Source organism: Danio rerio, chromosome 23, assembly GCF_049306965.1.
Source record: "Danio rerio strain Tuebingen ecotype United States chromosome 23, GRCz12tu, whole genome shotgun sequence".
Classification (NCBI taxonomy): domain Eukaryota; kingdom Metazoa; phylum Chordata; class Actinopteri; order Cypriniformes; family Danionidae; genus Danio; species Danio rerio.
In genome coordinates this window covers 36,571,872-36,578,022 of record NC_133198.1, presented here as the reverse complement: position 1 = coordinate 36,578,022, position 6,151 = coordinate 36,571,872, and the positions used below count along the sequence as shown (strand labels likewise).

Genomic DNA, 6,151 nt, shown 5'->3' with positions numbered 1-6,151 from the left:
CAATATTCAAGAAGCTGTAAAGGAGATGTGTCAGTCATCCATCACTTCCTGACTCGACTTCATTATTGTGTTGTGCTTCCAAAAGCCGGAAGGGCCGAAGGAATGCAGATAAGAACCAATGACTGTTCAATGCAATTTAACAGTAAGGAAATGTGTGGTTGCTGAATACCAAGACAGAATGACGTGAATGAGGTTACTTGAACATTCATGAGTCTATCAGGTGGATGTTGATAAACTGAAGAATGTGCCAGGAATAAAACAATGCTTTCAGTGGATTAACAACAACATCCTTTTATGTGATGTGGCAAAAGAGGGTAATGAGTGAAAAATGTTTCAGAAAAGAGATTTACAGGAAAATGACAAACTGTGTTTTTGAGTGTTCAATCATTCATTCATTCATTTTCTTGTCGGCTTAGTCCCTTTATTAATCGTCGCCACAGCAGAATGAACCCATAAGCAACCCATCTCTGGGAAAAGTGTTCAATCACTGTATATTAATTTATTAAGTTTTGGGTTATTTGTAGGCCTACTAATGTTAATGGTATTTTTATGTCTTTTAATCTTAAAAATTAGTAACAGTTCATTCGTCTATCAAAAAAAAAAAAAAAAAAAAAAAAAACATACAAGACAAACTGAAATAAACTGAGAAATTGTTAGTTGGGTGCTTTATTTTGGAACAGAGATTTCAATGTAGGCGGAGCTTTCCAACGCCTGATTGACAACCTGTCATTCAAGTAACGAACAAACTCATCACGACTACTAATTAGGCTTCTAATGACTACTAATCCTACACGAGGAGCGGGACTACATTTACATCCAAATGGTAATTAACTAAAGCAAACTATGAATTGCTAAATCATCTGAATAGACTGTTTGTTTGTGTGCTGTTCACAGCACGTGGAATTTGTTTGTTTTCCTCCAAACATAGGCGATTATATTTCGCTCCAATGTTTTATGTTGCTTTTTAAAAGCATATCTTGCCAAACATTGTTGATAAATAGGTTTGTAGTGAAAAGTTATTGTCTTCTGATGAGTTTAGCACATTTCACACGGCAAAATGGACGCGATAGAGATGTAGCCAAGCTGCTTAGGATGTGTGAATGATGATATAATGGGCACCAAAATACTGCTTTGATATTGCGGTAAACAGGCCTCATCCATGCATTTGTAGCGCTAATTAGTGGGCAATAGTAAAATTTTTCAGCGAAATGGTCAAAACATGACATCTTGTTGATTGAAATTCCACCTTCAATACTCACCCCCACCCTCTAATAATTTGTGGAAATAAAGTTTAGTTTCTGTTTAGCTGTAAACAGTATGCTAAAGGATCGAAATAAGCATTTCTAGGATGATCGAACATTGTTATATTATTATATATTATATTGAACATTTTAAGCAAAAGTGAAAAACCTTTCGCCTTTAAAAGGCTTTTCGCTTAATCTTTTAGACCACAAATAACTCCAAAAGCTTAATTATTTCTTCATCAAACTTACAAATGTGTTACCACTGTATATCTGTTATGTGTGTAACATATGTTACTTAAAATTTTATTTATTATTTTAGTATATATCAAAGTCATTTCTGCGATTTTGATTGAAGGCTATGTGTTTTTACCTTTTAAAAACAGAAGTAAAAAGGGAAAATATATTTTACAGGACATTGGTAGAATATTTAACCTTTACTAAATTATTAATGTACATTAAAATCAAAGTCAAAATTGACACTATTTATGCAGATTCTTGTGATGAACAATAAGTCTGTGCACATGCAGGTAAATCTACTGAATAAAAGGCTTTGCCTCTAAATATTTAAAATGATAGTTCACCTAAAACTGAAAATTTTGTCATAATTTACTCACCGTTTACTAATTCCAAACCTATTAGATTCTGTCGAACATAACAGCTATTTTAAAGAAAGCTGTAAACCTGTAACCACTGACTCCCATACTATTTGTTTTTCCTAATATGAAAGTAAATTATTACAGATTTTTCAGCTTACTGCATAAATATCTTCTTTAGTGTTCAATATAATACACTCATACAGGTTTGGAATCACTTGAGGGGCAGTAAAATATTAAGTGTAAAGTGTGAACGATCCCATTAACTTTGGGCCCCACAATAGTGAATATCATTTCAGCAGACTATCGCAAAGACTCATAACTTCTCAAATAAAACGTGAAAGTTAAATAGATTATCTTATAAAGCTTTAAAACCCTTTACTTTTACCATTTGGATTTGTTTTCAAAAAGAGATTTACAGCTGCTGTAGTCACAGATACTGTATATCTTGGCTAAAATTAGACTGATCACAAGTTCGTTGGTTACCAAAGCATTATTGTGACTCAAAGCATTTAATCAGTATGTATTCTTATAAATGACCAGGCAATAATTGAAAACAATGCGCTCTGTCTGCTGATCAGAGCCAACTCTCCGCCATCAGAGCTTTACAAAGTCTGATGTGCCACAATGCTTTCCTTCATAACAGGAGCCTGAGGGAATTCAGTACTGCTTACAAAAAGAATGATACAACAGTCTCCCGTCGCCATCAGTGCTCTCCAACATCCACACTCAGAATAGATTTAACACCTCCCTCTGGTGCACACCGAATGGAGGAAAACCTAACATGTGAGGAGAGAAGTAAAGCTGTAAAAATGTGACTGGAGAATGATGGAAAGGTACGTTTTTGCCGTTTTATGCACTTGTAAAATGAAAGAGCAAGTTATGAACTTGGCAAAAAGAAGCTAGTTGACAAATGGAAAATAGTTTATTGCAGAATCTTTTTTATGGTGGACCCAATGTCAATACTAATGATTTTTTGTTTAATTCAAGAAGCTGACATTGAAGGTGACACTTTAGATATGATATACATATTTTTATTCCAATGACCAAAAACTATTTTAATATTAGTTAACAGTGACATCACTGGATAGTCAAATTATCATTAATTTTCCTTCGGCTTAGTCTTATTTATCAGAGGTTGCTACAGCGGAATGACCCGCCAACTATTCCAGCATATGTTTTATGCAGTGGATGCCTTTACAGCTGCAACCCAGTACTGGGAAACACCCATACACTGTCACATTCATTCATACACTACAGCCAATTTACTTTATTTAACTCACTTATACTGCATGTCTTTGGATTGTGGGGGAAACTGGAGCACCAGGAGGAAACTACACACAGAGCTGGCCCAGCCAGCACTCAAACTAGCAACCTCCTTGCTGTGAGTCGACTGTGCTAACCACTGAGTTACCGTGTCAAATTATGTCACCTTTATTCTTTTACACTGCCTTTATAATATTAAAATGTAAATTAAGTTTACCTAAAGGACAATAAAACTGGCTGAGAAAAGTTAAACAAATCATATTTAGATACCATAATATTTTGGCTGGGCTAGTTGGCATTTCTGTTTGCATGTTCTCCCCATGTTCGGGTGCTCCGGTTTCCCCCACAGTCCAAAGACATGTGCTATGGGTAAATTAAATAAACTAAATTGGCTGTAGAGTATGTGTTTGTGAATGCAAGAGTGTATGGGTGTTTCCCAGTGTTGGGTTGCAGCTGGAAGGGCATCCGCTGTGTAAAAAAAAAACATATGCTGGATAAGTTGCTGGTTCTTTTTGCTGTGGCGACCCCTAATTAATAAAGGGACTAATCTGAAAAGAAAATGAATGAATGTCAAAAATTCATGCTTGGAGTAATGCTTTTTGAGTATTTTTATTATTATTTGCCATCTTAAATGCAACCATGGTAATGCTGACAGAAACACAAATAACAACATGGCAAGATTCAGTAGTTGTGAGTTTGAAAGTACAAAGGTTATAGTTTGCTTTGTTCTTGGTCACATTTTCCAATCAGGTTTCAGTAGTTAATGTTAGGTAATGTATTTAACTCATGATGAACAATATTTTATTAATCATAGTTCAGCATTTATTTATGTATTAGTACCATGTAGGGCTGCACAATTTATCGTTTCAGCATTGATATCGCAATGTGTGCATCTGCAGTAGACACATCGCAGGAAGTCAAGCAATTTCAAGAAAATTTAAACCATTTAGACACCAGAAATTACAAAGTTTGCCTCCTCCGAGAACCATAAAGTACTGAATGTTTGATGTTTTATTATTGTTTCTGTCATTTATTTGTTTTTTGTTTTTATAATTTTGTACATTTTATACAGATGCACTCCCATGAAATCATCCCAATCAATGTAAAACGATCAGTTCTTTTTAAAAATAGTGACCTTGTGAAATTATATTCATATTGCAATATCGCAGAAAAACAAAATATCTCAATGTCTGTTTTTTTCCAGCCCTAGTACTGAGGTAACAATGGACAGCGTTATTTCCATTAACTAACATGTATAAATACTGTAATAAATGTACTGTTCATTGTTAGTTCATGTTAAGAAATAATTTAACTTCCATTAACTAATACAACCTCATTGTAAAGTATTACCTTTTATTTAGTAATATTTCATGTAATATTTTCCTGCTGAAAAAAAAAACAGCTTAAACCAGCCTAGGCTGGTTGGCTGGTTTTAACTGGTTGACCAGCCTGGTTAAAATGTAACCCTTTGGCCATTTCCAGGCTGGTTTAAGCTGGACACAGCTGGTTTTGGCTGCTCATCTCCCAATCTGACCAGGCTTGAAATGACGGAAACCAGCCTGGAAATATGCCCAAACCCCTCTAAAACCAGGCTGGTTGACCAGCTAAAACCAGTCAACCAGCCTAGGCTGGTTTAAGCTGGCTGTTTGAGCAGGGTTGTCATCAAGTGTTTTCTATTTTTATTAATATTTATTTAAGATTTCTGAATTTATAATCAAACTATTTTATTTATATACTACTGTATATAAATAAAGTGAAAAAATAATCACATATGAATGAGTACATTTTAGAGTATATGCTTTAAATATAAAATAAATAAAAAGAGGTGCTTCCATGGTCCATACATGTGAACTTTAAAAGGAATTGAATTGACAGATTATTAAATTTATATTTCATAATAAAGAGATAAGAGATTTTTGCCATATCGTCCAGCCCTGTGTCTCACTGTTATGCTGTTGTTCAGTCACTGATTAGATAAACAGTGGCTGAGTATCTTAATAAGGTACATTCCTTTCTGCATTCATTGTGTTCTTGTGTGAACTATGAAAGTTTCCTTCACAGGTAACGGAAACGACTTGATGTTCTTGCTCCAGTGAAGTAACTTAAGGAACAACAGAGGGGAAAAAAAACACAAAGGCTGCCATGACAGCTGGAAAAACAGCGGTGAGTGGAGATATTTCTGTTGTACGTGAGCTGCGCTTGTGACTCACTTTGTAAACAGTTTAGCCGCTAACAACCACTTGCTGCTTTGTTTGCTTTGTTGTTACTTGTGGTTGGTTATGGCAACATATTAACTGCTGCGTAGCTCACTACAGATTATTCAAAACTGCTGAATGATATAATTTCCTCTCGTATTCTTAGAGATAACATATTTAAATCACGCCTAGCTTCAAAGAAATTCTCAGTAAGTGTATGTGTACTGAAATATCCTCTTAGCAACATAAGGCAGAAGTGAAACTTTCTGTAACTGCAGATTTCTGAGCAGAATTGTCTGTAATAGCGAATATTGTCATGCTGTACTTCCTCATTTTGCAGGCAGGGGGAGATTATGATTCATACAATGATAATCCCACCCATATGATGTAAATTACGGGTGACCTGGGGCATTGAAACCCTCAGATGTCATCACACAAAAGGAGTTCCTCTCATATTATTTACATAAAATAAGCACGGCGAATCCCAGAATGCAATTTATTGTGCTACGATATACAATTTAAAATCTTTTCTTTTTTTTTTTCTGCCCTGAGAGATGTTGCAGCAGAGGTTCTACATTGTTAAAGGCATACGAAATCAATTATGTCATATATTTGCAGGCGCACGGCCATCATGCAGGAAAATGAGAAAGGAACTTTAACAAAGACAGAACATGACAACATGGCCAAGCTGTTCCAAGAGGACTGAGAAAACAGCTGCATGTCAGATGAAGAAAGCTTTACTGAAGAGAGAAATACAGTATGTCTGTAGAAAATCTTTGCCTGTAGAAAGCCTTCGTAAGAAGTGCTGTTGCATTATTATTATTATTAATAATAATAACAATAATATTGTTAA

General features: G+C 35.0%; 1 long non-coding RNA gene across 15 annotated transcripts in view; it reads left to right on the top strand.

Moving 5' to 3' along the window:
* The first annotated feature begins 696 nt into the window (after positions 1-696).
* Positions 697-6,151, top strand: part of LOC137489140 (uncharacterized) — a 52,292-nt gene continuing 46,837 nt past the window's right edge. For 14 of the 15 annotated variants that reach the window (XR_011008495.2, XR_012398618.1, XR_012398616.1 and 11 more), the window contains exons 1-4: positions 697-823; positions 2,484-2,673; positions 5,165-5,266; positions 5,917-6,055. This is a non-coding gene — a long non-coding RNA (uncharacterized lncRNA). The remainder of the gene's footprint in view (positions 824-2,483; positions 2,674-5,164; positions 5,267-5,916; positions 6,056-6,151) is intronic. The other variant, XR_012398628.1, reaches the window with a different exon arrangement.